We start from the raw sequence: 17336 nt of genomic DNA on the forward strand, positions 1-17336 counted from the left end.
CCTTACACCACATTGTTGCCCACCCACCACTTGGGCTGCTTTGGGTTTATTTTGGAAATTATAGTGTATATTAGAAAATCCCTCCAATATTTTCCTGACCAGTTGTTCAGCAGAAAAGAAGAAGAAGAAGAAGAAATGAATACAAATGGAGAACTGGATCAAAACAAAAGATACCTGGCTAACGTTTCATTGTCTATCAGGTTCTGTAAAGAAATTCTAGACCTGCATGTTATGGAAGTTGCTGCCCTTCTCATTGTTGTTTCCAAACAAGAATGCTTCCAACATTTATGAATGCATATTTATGCCTATTGTCATTTTATGCATGGCTTCTTCTCTCACACCTTACTTATTATTCCTTTACTCACATCCAAACAACTTGGACCAGCTGTGATGCCCACTTTAATGTACAGGCTACTGACTGTGGAGCTACTGTTGCATCAGTAAGTAACACATTTTGAAATGTGATGTTGTGTCTTTCAGTCTTGAGGATTCTTGTGTACATCACCTACCCTCATGTTTAATGTTCACATTTATATGCATGCTGATCCATGAAGTCCTGCATTACTGTGTATGGCAGAACACTGCTAGAGTCACAGACAAGCAATGCAGCATGATTGTCCTGTGTGCAAAGAAATGCAAAGAACAGGCCAATGCCTACTTCTGAGGCAACTGAACACACGTGCTACAGATGCAGTAAGCTACAGTACACTGTGCAGATAGCTTGTGTTCAATATTTGAGCTAAACTGCATTAATGAATGCTGCTACAGTAATCCTGCATGACAGGTCTGTCTATGCTATTTGTGTTAAAGCACAATTCCAAAGGTACACTAGCAAAAATTAGAACATTCTGTTGTTGTGCAAGTGCACATGGCTTGTGCGCCTAGTCACTCCCCTAACATAGATGCCCATACAAAACCGGTAAGTGTTCCATCCTGTGACTGTAAATAACTATCTCATTATTGCCACACAACACCCTAACCACTCCCATAGATAGCAGGGGCAGTATTTGCAGGAGTACAAGCCAATATATTTATGTAGCATGAAATAATTTTGTATTTTTGTGACACCAGTCAGTGTATAATGCCTAAGTGAAATGCAGATGAGCAATGTTATGCACAAGCAGATTATAAGCATAACACAGTCCGTGCATTTACTCAATTATATTGCTCATTAGTACATAGTATTGGCATCAGAAGAGATTTACATTGTGAACAATTGTCTACTGTATGGAATACTGTATATTCTACTCTCAGATGACTGTCTTTATGTACAGGCATTCTAGTAGTCTTTGATTCATAGTGCTTCCTTGTTTTGCACCTAACAGGTACCCTCAGGGCACCTTGTGTACTATTCCCACAAGGGTATACACAATGCCATCCTGCTATACACCGGCAGTTAGACAGTTACAGTTACAGAGTGTTACCCTCCCCAGTCATCTCCTATGTTAACACAGAAGTACACACCATGTGATGCTTACAGCCTTTAAACAATGTACGTTAAAGATTGCCTCCAGCATTCTTTAGCACAGAATGCACAGCCTGTGATAGTGTATATCCATTAAACATATGCAATGTCCTCTTCTTGCTCTTCCTCCAATTTTGACCACTGTAGGATGTACAATGCCACCACCTCGCTATGCATGCTAGCTACTGCCCTATTCCTGACTCCAAATTCTTTCCCTGTTGTAATCACTACACAACCAGTTTCACAGTGGGGTCCTGTCCAATTGATAATATATGTGAGATTATGAATCTCAATTAAGCATCTTTTTGTACTACCAATGGGATGCCTTCAGTACTACAGCTGGTTTGCAGAATAGCTTGGAATCTTCTTACAATTTGTATATGTATCCTTTTTCTGAAGTTCTCATGTGTATTAGAATTCTAGCACTATAACTCACTTTCACACTGAGTACCAGACTTAATGAGCACCGGAGTTCTTCAGCACAAGACATAGTGAGTACTAGAGTTGTGAACACCAAACTTAGTAACTGTTAGACTTGTTAGCACCAGATTTACTGAACACCATATTTATTTAGCACCAGACTTAGTGTGTACTAGATTTATGAGCATGAGACTTCCTGAACATGAAACTTGGTGACTACCAGGCATACTGAACACCAGACTTAGTGAGCAATATATTTATGAACATCAGATGTGCTGAACACCAGACTTAGTGATCACCAATCTTACCAGATTTACTGAGTACTAGATTTATGAGCACCAGACTTAGTGAGTACTAAACTCTTGAGCACCAGACTTTAAGCACTAGCATGCACCTTGCACCAGACTTACTAATCATCATACTAAATGGGTACATTAGATTTGTGAGTACCAGACTTGGTGTGCACTAGATTTATGAGCAGCAGACTTAAATAAGTACTAGACCTTTGAGCACCAGAGTTTGAGCACTACCTTGGCAAACACCATCATAATAAATAGGTACATTAGATTTACCAGCACTAGACAGTGCGCAAAAGACGTAATGAGCACTAGATTGGTGAGCACTAGACTTATGGGGAATCAGACTTAATATGTGAGTATCAGATTTGCTCAGCATCAGACTTAGTCCATACTACACTTATGAGCACCAGACTTGCATGATGAGTACCAGCTTTTTGAATCTTTCTCTAACTCAGCAGAATTTGCTTCATTAATACTATTATTATTATTATTGATGAGCTGTGTGGTGGTTCTTTCAGTGATGAGTACACACCATGCCCAGCAGATATGATAGGTTTGTGAACAGAGAGGAGTTTTTAGTCATTGGCTCAAAAAGACCAAGTGGGAACATAGTTGTATACAACAGCATTTAGTGCTGGATAAGCAGATGGACACTGGATAATAGTATAGGTGGTAAGAAATTGTGGCTATATTAGTTGGTGGGATAGTACTAACCAATTTAGGCTCTTTAGTGCTATACAGTGGTGGGCTGTGAAAGGGTTATTGCTGTTAATTTAGCCACTTTATTATACCATTATTCAGGTTGTGTTTTTTGTGATAAATGGAGGTTAGTAAGTATGGGAGTACCATAACATAGTGAGAGGATGAGATAAGTAGTGGCAAGTCTAATTTTAGTTGCATTGGTGAGAAAATGTTTGGCTCTGTAAAGCATCCCTAGTTTTTGCTGAGTTTTTAATGCAATTTTGTACAACAAGGTTGAATTTAAATTATCATCCACTATCATCTCCAGAAACTTGCTATGAGAAGTGACTTTAGTGGTTGCATTATTAAGAGAGAGGATTTTATATTTTGTTTTTTCATGAGAGAGGGATTTGGGGAAAAAATATATATTTTTTTTTTTTATGGATAGGAGTTAAATATGAGTTGAGAGTTACAGAGCTGTGTTTCAGTGACTGTTAAAGCTTCCTGATTATTTATTTATTTTTTTGGATATGAACCAGGTTGTCTGATGTGCATATGAGTGTGGAATCATCTATGTAATATATTAGGGAGGCCTGTTGTGTGGATGTGTGGCGGGTGTTGGTGAGAATGTTAGAGGAGGGGACCAAGAATAGAACTTTTCGATACATCAGGAGTGTTTGGGAGGTAAGAAAAGAGGGTGGACTGCTATTTTACTCACTGATAACTATTGGACAAGTAGCTTTTGAACCATAGAACAGTGGACTGAGATTGATCTAGCGAGGATATTTGAAGTAGAAGTGTGTTGAAGGCTTAAGTAAGTCTATAAAAAGGAGGAAACTAATTTGTCATTGTCTTATCTATAAAGGTTAGAAGTACAATGTTAGTTCAATGGGAGGGATGAAAGCCATGTTGTGTGGAGGATAGGAGTTGTTCCTGCAGGGGATATTCTAGCAATTGTTTCTGAATACATTTACAAGTATTTTAAGAGACGGGATAAGATTGCTATAGGTCTAAACTTGGCAATGGCTGTTGAATTTCATCTTTGCGTAGAGGGATAATGTTCTTTTTTTTCTAGGAGAAGGAGATGGCTTTTCTGTACTGAACTATTTATAAGGATTGAGACAGGATAAGCAATACTATTAGCTGCTATTTTAAGGTATTCCCTTGAAAGATCATCTGCTGAATTAGATCATGATTTGAGCTGTTTAAGAGTAGTTTTATATAGGATGTGGGCACAGCTTTGAATGTGAAAGTAGATGTCATGATATGTGGCTGTTGGGCAGGGTAGATATTAGATGCAGGGGAATCCGTGGTTATATTATCCTTAGTTATATTATCTGTGAGATTAAAGTTGAGTTATTTTCAAGCTCCAAGTGTTCAAATGGTAAGAAACAATCACAACAAATGTATCACTCATTGTCTCCATATATATCACCTATAAAATATTAAACTAATATTTTTTTATATATTTTACATCCCATCATTGTGAATGCACTTTAAATATTTAAGTATCATTAGTGCCTTGTACATTGTAAACATTCAGCTGTACTCACTATTTATATTCATAACATCTTCAATGTTTCCCACTCTGAAATTACTAGAAAGAAAATTAGAACTGCATTAATTTTATGAATTTTACATTTTTAAACATTACCACGACTATGTAGCTGCAGTGAACTGTGTAGATAACATCTGTCATCAAAATGGCTTTCTTTACATTTATCCAAGTGTAGAATTGTAATGGAAGGAGGTTCACAGTTAAATGACAGATATTATACTAATGTTAGCAAATATTTAACTTTGTTATATGTGAGACACATTCTTTTTGCCACCTATACTTCTCAGCTAAAACTTTTATATTGCTCTGTGACTTTTTCTTTTTAAATTAGCCTTGCCATGTAGAGCTTTAATGATTTTCTCATTAGGCTGGAGCAATTTCCTGATGCAAAAATGCATCAAAACAGGGACCCAGCTTAACAAAGAATAATTAACTTTTTATGGCTGCAGCTCATTACTTCAGGACCTTGTCCTTTAATGTAAGGACATTTGCAATGTACTAGCCACTTTCTTGGAATGATGATGCAGTGTGTTTTGCAGCCAAAAGATGAAATAATAAGAGGTGTACTGCCAGTAACTGTTAATGGTGACTTATTTATGATAGAAGTAAGAGTTGAATATATACAAATAAATGTTATATTTGTTTCAAGCCATTGTTGAAATATTTTGACCTGTGAACTGTACATTGCTTTAAGACAAGTTATAAATTAAGTTACCAGTCATATGACAAGTTTTGCATTTTTTCTGAAATTTTGTTAAGGAAAAAAATAAACTGGAAAAACATCTTCTAAAATATGTCCTCTTTTTTTAGCATTCACATGAAAGCACCAACAGCTTCAGTACTAACTCAGCACTTTGTTTAATCTCAAGACATTGTTTCCTGTGGTGTACTATTACGTATTTCTACATCTTTCTGTATTCCATACTGTCATAAGTATAGCCACCAGCAATAAGCTTCTCCATGCTCTCCACCTTTATATAGTACTACTGTAGTTTTTCTATTGTACAGTATACTGTATTCCTTTGCTTGTATCAGACATGAGCTATGACAATATATAAGAACTATTGACCTTACTGAGTCTACCTATTTCTTATGTATGGGGTGAACTTCAGATTCCACTTATTGCTAACTGCCTCATTTCATTCTCATAGCTGAATTTTCCCAATCTTTATTACATGTTATTTTTTTCTTTAGAAGAAGCACTCCACTAAATCACTCTTCCTTCAATCCAACATCATCCATGAGAGAACAAAATCACTACATTGTCCCTAAACTGCCACCACCTCACCATTCTCACATTATACACTGATCCTAAGCCTCTTGACATTTGATGAATTCATGGACTATTTGACATTCTGCTACAGCCTTCCTTCATCATAGGAATCAATTACTGGAAGCCATTTTAAAAGAGCTTAAGCATTGCCTCTGCATGATGTGTTGTAGGGAAGTTGTGGTTTAATATCCCTTATCTTCTAACTGTTTGATCTTTAGTTGGTATTCTCTTTGTTATTTGGATGCTGGATTCTTATGCTGCTTATATCTAAGCATTAGCATGGAAATTAATTTTGCCCATGACTTAAATAACTTCCTATCATTTTTTGCATAATCTCCTTCTTCAGTATGGAGTGATATTGTACGTTTCTGTTTATACCAATGTGCTACATGTTGGACATAGACAGGAGACCAAAAACATTCATGTGTCTTCTTTGTCACACTGAGCTGTTTCACTTTCCCTCCTGTAGGCAATATCTGTCACAGCTTTGTATCTGTAGGTATACTGTTTCCAGAATGGCATGCAGTGCTCTAGATATAGGCTCACTAACTATAGAAGAAGAGAATTGTGAGGTTCTTTTTGGTTGACTTGGTTTAATTTGCTTATATTTCTTACATTTTGTATAAAGCTCATGATACATTCACCCCCCACCCCTTCGAGCAGCTTGATTGCACGTTCACGTATCTGTTCTTCTCATTATCATGCATGCATCGGTGTTGTTTTGGAATGCTACTAGTAACCAATTTAATGCCCATGAAACAAATAATGTATTCCAAACTTTCTGAAATGATTATATTATGAACCAGGACCATTTTTCTTATGTGCAAATCTATTAGTAACAGTAGGTTGTGGCACCTGCAATGGATCCAGTGCTCCAGTTGTTGTAAATTGTAAACACAGGTTGAATGCTACACTTAAGTCCCCTCACAGATGTCTGTAGTATAAAGAGTGTAAAGGAATTTCATGTTGAGCAGTTTATATTTTCAGATACTCCGGTCTTTGTTAAGAACCTCTGCACTTCCTCAAGTCATTTTAGATGGCTTATTCTTAGGCTGTAGAAAATCATCTGTAAGATATTATTAGTAAAGTACACCAGAGATGGACCATGTCTTTCCAGCATTGACTGTATTAGGACTTGATTATCAGGTATTTTACTAACTATGCTTTCCTGACTTTTATCATGAGATACAGATCATCAATTAACTTATCCTCCTCAGTGTTTCCTACATGTTTGATTTCATGGTCAATCTTTAGTCTCTTCTCATTGATTTTCTATGCAAAATATTAATATTTCTACTAAAATCTGAAAGAATTACATTTAGCACAATTAGGTTCTCCTGTTCGATTCTCAGCTGGGCTTGAGAGTGCCTTCTGTGTGGAGTCTGCATGTCCTCCCCGGGGTTGGAAGGGGAGTTGGTTCGAAAGACACGTGTGCGTAAATGGGCATACCTTCATTGAATGTTGGGCGTTGAGCTGGCACCTCGGCATTTCGTAAAAATCTACTGCCAATCAATAGCAGACTGGAGTTCCGCTGTGGCGACTCCTTACCGAGAAAAGCCGAAAGACAAGCAACAACATATGTAAGGCTCTTATATGTTCATCAGATGTTTATTTAGTTAAGCATGTAATGCAATACTTTTGTACTTCTTATGGAGGTAATTATGTCTATAATTTTGTAGTTATTAGAATATTTTCTACCTGCAGAACTTTCCCGTGCAGCTTACCTGAGGAAAAAAAAGAACAGACAGGAGTAATGTCAGCATTTATCCTTGAGAAATTCCACCGGAGGCATCAGCAGGCTTTGATATGTGATTTTCTTATCTGTACTTTCCCATCAATTATGCATGCACCAAACATTGTAACTATTAATGCTTTGCTGAAATAATTTATCTGTAGTATCATTAAAGGGAAATTACTTAGTATAATTCCAATGTTCTGCAAACATGTAGTGAGTCTGTCATTGAGTGAATGTGTCACTTCCTTGAAAACTACAACAAATTAACTACGAGTGATCTTCCAATGACAAAATGATATTGTATTGAATCAGTTAGAGTAAGTTCAGTGGTGTCTTCTAAGATGACTTTAATTACAATCTGCTTCATAAATTTGAGCAGATATAGTTATTGCTGATTAGTCGGTATTTGTTAGGATCGAATGTAATACCCCCTTGTATATGGTGTATATAGCGGACCAAATTTCTAAAGCAAGTTCAGTTTTAAGTAATTTAATAAGAAGAATACATAATAGTGTAAGGAGTTCATCTCTTGCAAGTTCAGTTGTAAGTAATTTAATAACAAGAATACATTATTGTTTAAGGAGTTAATCTCTTATATTCCATAGGAAAATGCTGAGAATATTACCTGGTCCTATGGAGCTCCTGCTCTTTATCTTCTTTGATTATTGATTTCATAATGGTGGCAGTATCATCCTTGATAGACAACTCTTTAATACTTATAACCACAGGCATTACGAAAATGATGTTTTCAAACATAGCATCTGATACTGAGATTCAGATATGATAGCATTTACATAATATCTACTAGAGTAATAATCTTCTCTTTAGCTTTCCAATATTATTAATTAACACCTTGTTGTTATTTATAGCTTCTTACGCTAACTGATTTTTGTAAATTGGTCTGACAGATTTAATAAGTTTATTAATATTTTTCTTTACTTTTGAAGGATTTGGTTGCAAAGATGAGAATTATTTTGTGCTCCTGTGTCCATCTTTGTATTTTATAGATATTAAAAGTTCCAATAGAGTGGTTTATTTTTAGGCTACAATCATTTTTATTATGGCTCCCAAGCATTAATGTTTGGAGATATTTGCTCAGTGATACTACTAAAAATCCTTAAGCATCTTGTAATTTAATATATAGGTAAGTAAGACTATTTTTCTAGTTTGGTTAAGTATGAAGCACATTTATTTGCATTCTCCTTTTCTTATGTAATTTATGTGGGCATAATGTGAAATAGTGAAGATATTTTCCAGTTTTTAAGGTCTGATTATTAGATTAAATATAATAGACTAATGGTCTGTGATGATAGCATGGCAGTAACTTGAAGTTAAGCAAATATATGTACATTTTGTTAAAATAAGATAATTTGTTTTGCTACTGCTGTCTCAGCTATGAACAATTTATTCTAAATTATTCTGATAAAATTAATTTATAATTGGGTATTGGGAATCATTTTGCTGATGCAGTCAATATATGGATGATAAAAATATTTATTTAGTTAAAGGACTATGATCTGAGGTGAAGGAACCAAGGTTTACATAGGTAATGTTATTTCTATAAATATTCTCTAAGAGAGTAATGAAACTTTCAGGGAAATCAAATATATCTAGAATTTTCAATAAAAAATTCCAATTCAAAGAATCAAAAACTTTTTCAATGTCTAGACTAATTAATAAAGCATATTTTCTGCTATTCAAAATATCTGTAATAGTTAATATACATTAAATATCATTATGAGTTTGTCTTTAATAAACAAAACCCATTTGGTCAGAGTTAATTACTTGGGCTATAGATTCTTTTAAACTATTAGTAATTATAGATATGAATATTTTATAGTCACAATTCAAAAGAAAGGTATATAGAAAGCACACAATTGGAAATTTTTATTTTATTTTAAAATAGGAACACTTAATGAGCATTTACAAGAGAGAGGAATTAACTTTTTGAGATTGAATCTCAATTAATATTTTATGGAGAAAATGAGATGATAGCTGGAGGGAAATATATATAAATGTCTACCATTATGCCATCCATACCTGGAGCTTTATTATGTTTTGATTTTTTAATTTTATGAGCAATTTCTTAATAAAAGATTTGCCATATTTTTATTTTTATGAGATTTTCTTAATATTAATGGAATTAAGATATAATATTGAGGGTTTAATATCTAAGTTAGAATTTTGATTTTGAGAAATATATTGAAATTTGAAAGCATCATCACCGACATCTGTGAAATGTTTCTTTTTTCCCCTCATGTCAATTTTCTAAAATATTATTCATTTTGGGTTGTAGTTTGACTTTTCTTGATAAATTATGCATATGTTTGGGAGATAATGAATAAGAAATCATTTTAAGTATTTATTGAGAGGCGTTTGATTTATGAGATAACATATCTAAATATCATTTATTTAATGATTCTATTTATTTATAATGAATTTATTATCTTTAGTAAATTTAGACTTGGCCAGAAGGAGTTGGGATTGAATATTTTGTAATTCTGAGTTCCATTTTGAGTCCCATTCCTTAGTTTTATTTTTATACCAAGTTAGAATTTTACCAAAAATATAAGCTTTCAATGAATCCCAAATCATGACTATATTGTTAGTTCAGAAAGCAATCAGGGTTTAAACTGTTTAAGTTTAGTTATATAAGCAGGAAGTCTAGTTAAAGAAGATCATTTTTGAAATTAGGTTGCTGTTTTAACATAGCATCATTATCAGAAATAACACAAGGAAAAATGTTAAAACTAGATTTTTAGAAATTAAATCTTGAAAAACTAGTATTTCATCAATTCTTGTCTGAGTGCTATAGTTATAATCCTTATGAGAATAAAGCAATGACCAAGAGTCATTCATAATAAACATATCTTTTAAATTAAGAAATGCTTTCCAGTTTATAACTTTCACAGTGGATAACAATCTTAACTTACTTTTATTACTAGTATGTGCATCTTCCAAAATACAATTAAAACCTCCACCTGTAGATTGTCTTTATAATTATCAAGAATGAAGTCTAGATGTTTCTTAGTTAAACTGTGTCCCATACCCAGAAACCAGTAAAGTTTTACTAAAGTCCATAGCCTATTATTAAATCATACAACTAAGAAGATGAAGAGACTATCTTGATCTTCATATTTATGAATAATTAATGGAAAATCTATATTTTTTCGAAAGAATCATGACTCGTTGTCTCTTAGATTTAAAAGTGGATAGTGCTAGAATGATATAATTGCTTGAATTCAAAATATTGTTTCTGCATGTTTAATGTGTGTTTCTTGGATAAAAATCACTTGAACTTTATTTGCATTCAGGAATTGTATTAAATTTGATCTTTTCCTTGGATTATTAAAACGATTAACATTTAAAGATAGCAAAGAGAAATTCATCTATAAACTAAAACATATATTTTCATATTTTCATTATCCTTGAAAGAAGCAAGCAATATAACATGGAACACTGCAAACTTTCTTTTGTAACTATGGATCAAAAGAATTAGTGGTTCAGGCCATATCAGAAAATAAAAGAAATAAGAAAAAAATTAATAATGGCAACTATGTTGAAAGTCAAAATGTTAATTATAAGCATGGAATTATCTAAATTCCTAACCCAAAAGATAAATAAATAATCAGATTATCCGTCACAACATATCCAAATTATGGTCTTAAAAATATAAAAAGAAAATCCTATCTGGACTCTGCAGTAAATAAATCAGTTGATGGACACATTTTAATATTTATACAATTTGATAATCAGCTATATTGTACATCTGAGCAACGTTGAAAATAATAAAACCTAAGATGTTCTAATCTGTAATCCTCTCCCACAATCCTCTCTCTCTCTCTTTCTCTCATTTAACTAACTCATTCATCTAAGTCTTTCTTATATTTGCAAAGAAAAAAATGAAAAATTAATTTATTAGACAAAGCTATAGTTAATAAGTATTACTTATAAATATGTGTAAGTCTAAAAATCCTGTCTTGAAAAAGTAATAAGATAAATAAATGCAACACTAACTCAATTGTAATAATTATCAATTTTATATATATATATATATATATATAGATATAAAAAAAAATATATATATATATATATATATATATATATATATATATATATATAGATATATATATATTTATATATGGGTTCCCTTCATAATCTTGAACTTCTGAAATCTTGAAATTCATATGGTCATCATATGATCGAGATTTCAGAATTTTGAAATTCTGAACAGAGATCTGCATATAGTGCGGAATTGGAGATTTTATTTTCCTCACTGTAGTGTGATCTCTGAGTTGGTATATTTAAGTAGTGGGGGTGTGGGGGTGCAGCCTCCCATATGAGGGGTGCAGTAGGGCTTGTCCCCTGTAGAAACTTTTTATCTGTTGTTTTTTTATTTTTGCTGGATGTAAATATGAAAGATGATTATATGGATATAAAAAAGAATAAGTATAATACAATCTATGTCAAGTCATATAGTTCTGTTTTTGATTTCATTTATGAGACTTCTCATTAGATTCCAATTAATTGTGCTAGAAATTAGCTTATTACCTTGAATTCTGTAAATCACTACTTTACTATGTATAAGATGATATGATATTGTAAAAACAATACATAGTATCATCAATATTTAATCAACAACAAAACTATGAATATTAAATGTCAACTAGCACGAAGCAATAATTAAATATTCAAGAACAATATTGAGACTATAAAACAATCAAATAAAAGAAACTATACATAATTAAACTGTGTCATCCATACCTATTATCTAAGCTAACATGTTTAAATATATTAAAACAATCTCATATCTTTTTTTATGAGCTAGTACAACCCTTAAAATAGTAGATGTTAAAACAAACTAGCATCTCAGAGGTTAATAGAGATCATGCTGTTCTATTACTATTATTATTATTATATATATATATATATATATATATATATATATATATATATATATGGTTCCCATTCAGAAGCCTGAAACATCATAAGCCTGAAAATCAAAATCCTGAAACCAAAAGCCTGAAAATTCAGAATCCTGAAAACTCAAAATCCTGAAAGACCAAAATCCTGAAAGACCAAAATCCTGAAACTCAAAATCCTGAAAACACAAAATAGACATACTGATGTCATTGTGGCTTTGCTATTGTTAGCCCTGTGGTGTTAGGTCATGCGTTGGGGTCATGTAAGTGTGCAGTTGGTTTTATTTTAGGGTTAGGGGCAGTTTAAGTGAGTTAGGGTTAGGCAGGTTAGGCATGTATGCAATAGTGACAAATATTGGGGTTAGGGGGTTTAAGTGAGTTAGGTTTAGGGCGCGGTCAGGTGGACCTTAGGGTTAGGGTTAGGGTCAGGGTCAGTTGGTAGATATTAGTGTCTTTATAGTGACATATTAGCATTATTTGTGTTTTCAGGATTTTGAGTTTCAGGATTTTGGTGTTTCAGGATTTTGGTCTTTCAGGATTTTGAGTTTTCAGGATTCTGAATTTTCAGGCTTTTGGTTTCAGGATTTTGATTTTCAGGCTTATGATGTTTCAGGCTTCTGAATGGGAACCATATATATATATATATATATATATATATATATATAGCTAGATATGTAGGGTCTATATCATATGAGTGAATTGCACAAATTGTGAACACTCATAATATTGAACATACCAGACCTTGAACTTCCTATTGTGGGGGGCTGCACCACCCACACCCCCCGCTAAATATATATTCCAACTCTGAGATCACACTACAGTGAGGAAAGGGCAAATATCCCATTCTTCACTGTACTGCAATCTCAGAAAAAGCAGTTTGAGGTCTGGTACATTCGATATTATGAGCGTTTTCAATTTGTGTGATTCACTCATATGATATAGACCCTATTTATATATATATATATATATATATATATATATATATATATATATATATATATATATATATAAAATCTTCAAGTTATAATACTGTAATAGTAAACAATAGTGAATTAACCTTTATTTTTTCATATAGGACAAATTAGTGAAAAGGTAATAAGATTTTCCCCTTTCCCCTTACTCTCCATTCCTCCCTTTCTTATTACATGTATGTATCTACACACAGACACACACACACACACATATATATATATATATATATATACATATACATATACATATATATATATATATATATATATATATATATATATATATATATATATATAGATATATATATACATACACACACACACACACACACACACACACACACACACACACACACACACACACACACACACACATATGCTTACATATTATACATTTTACATTCTAAATGTACTGAATGTTATTAGCTATTCAGGCAACTTTCAAATATTCAGATGCATTACTGGGTAAACAAATATAAAATAAAATAATTATATTATCATAATGGCCATAAATGAAATACTCTATTAAACATAGAAACTTATATTTAACCATGTTCACATATATCTCTGGTTGTGAGGGAAAACAATAAGTTGATATATGATTGTATGTATAATAAAGACTGCCTTATTTTCAGCATGAGTTAGTAACATAAAATGATATTCTAGAGTTTACTTCTATCACTATTTTTCTCCATATTCCACAATGGATTCAAAAGAATATAAGTAACTTTAAAGGAAGTCATATAACTAATTACAAAATATTTAAGCATATAAAGTGCAATACTTGCATTAATCCATTCTTTAATAATAATAGGTTTGCCAGCTTCATTGGTTCAAATGTATAAAGATTTGAACGTAAAAAAAGAGTAAAATGTGACATAATATGACAGCTAATTAACATAATGTATTTTATAAGTTTAAATATTGGAACTCAAGTAATAACAGTGTTTACTTAAACACAAATATTTCTATTAATTATACTTTAAAGATGACTAGAACCATAAAATATTAACCAGGGAGAAAAAGTGTTTGAATCAATTGAAAGTCAGCATGTTTTATAAAAGAAGGTAGTGTGACGGAAACATTACTGACATCCTATGAAGAGGTTAATAGTGAGGAAAATAAAAAATGTGTGTTTAATGTCGGAGCTCGTACAGTATGCCATGAGGTAAATGTAGCTTAAAAAAAGCCAAAAAAGTGAGAAAACAAATGAACAAGTAGTACAAAATGTGCCACTACTTTGTTTCAAAAGCGGTAATATGCTCTAAGAAACAGATAAGTGAACACAGCACACAAAATGCTCCCCTCACACAACCTGCTCTCCACAAAAAGTAACCCTTTACTCTAGAAAAATACAATACATTTCCTTCAAAATGAAGAATAAAATAAAGAAGAGAAAAAACAACTCTTTGACATGGTTAATGTATGTGAAAAAAAAATCACTACACAAAAAAAAAAAATGAACCAAGAGCCTTAAGAATAAACCATATTAGCTATAAATCTAAACTCTATAAAAAAGACAAAAAGACTATATAACCTAACATTTAGATAATAATGCAATTATTATGATAGAGCAACATTTTAATTAACTTAATTAAAAGGAAATATGAAGAGGAAAGTTACCTGAAGTGGGAATATAAAACTTGAGTGTCACATAAATAGCAAACCATCCACCTTGAGTTCTTGAGAAATGACAATAAAGCAAAATCCAGCAATAAATATTTCAGTAAGAAATAACTTTGACCATTTTATTTGCTATAAGCTGTTTTCTATATTAAAAGAGAGAACTTACTAGCTTTAATTATCAATTATAAAAAACAGTATGTAGAAAAAGTAGAAGAAAATGTCAGAGTAACAGTCTTTGCTTGATTATAGCTTTTGTGGTTTTGTTGGTACTGGTTGACATAGGATCTATTTTTTTGTTTCTTTTTCTTCATGTCAGTCCAAGTATTTTTGTCTGATGTTCTTTTCTAAGTAGGTGAACACCAATCCATATATTTTGTCATTGGTATGAGATTATTATTTTTAACAAAAGCAGAAGCTTCTTCTAAAGTATTAAATATTCTTACCCCATTTGATAGTTGTATTTTTATTTTTCCTGGAAAGATGATTTGAGATTTAAAGCCATTCAGTCTAAGAGATTTCACAAGAGGCCAGCATCCTTTTCTAAGGTCCATTGTTTTTCGATGAATAGTCATTATCAAATCTTGCTGAATGTTGGTCATATTTCAAATGCATTTTCCTCCATGCAGTTTTTAGTATCAGATCTTTATCTATAAATGATAAAAAATATATATTACTATTGGTCTTGGAGGTGAAAATGGGTAAGACTAAATAGGTTTACCTATGGCTTGGTGTGCTCTTTCAATACCATATGAAAAACCTTCCTGAAGATTCAATATTTCTGGAATCCATGTATTCAAAAAATAAAATTAAATCTTCTCCTTCATTTTTTTTTCTGGTATACCAAAGATCCATATGTTAATTCTCCTTTCTCTGTTCTCTAAATCACCTGTTTTGTTTAGAAGCCAAGTGTTTTGTTTCAGTAAAAATTCATTTTGAGATTCTTCTTCTTCTTTTAGTCTGCAATCTATGTCATCTAAGGCATTTTCCGTGTCAAAGATGTTAGTTTGTTGCTGTTGTAGCATCTCTTTAAATACTTCATTTTTTTCTCTTAGATTTTCTAAGTTCTCCAAAAGCCTCCATTTACAAGGAATGTTTCTGAGGAGTAGATGTCACTAATTGTATATCTTTCTTCAAAAGAGTGTCAGCATGAGAATTATTGGAATTGCTCATTTTCATTCAAATAGCTGTATCCAAGTGAAGTGACAAGAAAATTTTCATAAAATTTCATAAAAATTGAAGGAAGAGTAGTCTGAACTATTATCAATGAGAGTGAAGTATAATTTTCTAAAAAAAATTAAATAAATAATGTTCTTGTTTTATGTCTAATATTGCAGAGCTCTAAAAAGTTGTTGTCTTCACTTAGCCATCTTAGCTCCACCCTTAAACCCTACTTGTTGATAAAACACATGAACTAACACCAAGTATAAGAAATGAGTTTCATAATAAAATAACTCAAACAGCCTCATACACATGCACACATCAGTAACCAGACAATATTATACAGATCCAAAAACTGATAAAATCATAAATAAATAAACCCAGACAACTTTATTCCCATACTTCCATAACACCAAGTACCACCACCATTCCTGTCAGGCATTCCACAGTATAAAAACTTGTACTTACCATATACACAATGCAGTAATTTCATATGATACAACGTACTATTGCACATTTACACTCAGTCTAAACATTTGTCATCAAACATAGACTGCAACTATTATGCCATTCAGTAATATTTTCATTTGATAAACATGACAATCATAAACCAAGCTCAGCAAATATGCTATTCAATCTATGTGATTGATCCATTATATATTTGAGTGTGTGTGTGTGTGTGTGTGTGTGTGTGTGTGTGTATGTCTCTGTCTGTATATGTGTGTATATATATATATATATATATATATATATATATATATATATATATATATATATATATATATATATATTCATAGGTTCATACTAGGCTATCTGCCCTAGGGCATTTATAAGCCTAGCCAGAGTGTGTATGGCTTTCACCACCCATTTTAAATTAATTTTGCTATGCCCTTTTTTGAGGTTAGTATACTGTGCCTCTGTCTAACAGTGACACAGAAGTGATACCCGGGGTAAACCTATGATCTCCCATCCACTCATCAAGATTCCTCTTGAAGAGAGTCAATGAGGGACTCTGCCTAACCTGGACTGGGATTTTATTCCAGAGTGAAGGGAGCCTCTGGGTTATGAATCTGTCCCTCCAGTATGTCCTATTTATTTCAGTGCTGAGGTTCAAGTCCCTCGAGTGCATAGCTCGATGGGATTTGGATTTTCTGAGGTGCAGCATGTCCATTAATTCTGGGTTGGACATGGCTTTATACGTCAGGCACAGATTGCCTTTAAGCAGGCG

The 17336-nt window shown here is 32.5% G+C and overlaps 1 long non-coding RNA gene across 1 annotated transcript in view; it reads left to right on the top strand.

The window, feature by feature from the left end:
- The window catches only part of LOC122803404, a 2587193-nt gene that overhangs the window by 901286 nt on the left and 1668571 nt on the right, over positions 1–17336 (top strand). The window lies entirely within an intron of this gene.

Source organism: Protopterus annectens, chromosome 5.part1 (genome assembly GCF_019279795.1).
Source record: "Protopterus annectens isolate FY-2018-M chromosome 5.part1, PAN1.0, whole genome shotgun sequence".
Lineage (NCBI taxonomy): Eukaryota > Metazoa > Chordata > Ceratodontiformes > Protopteridae > Protopterus > Protopterus annectens.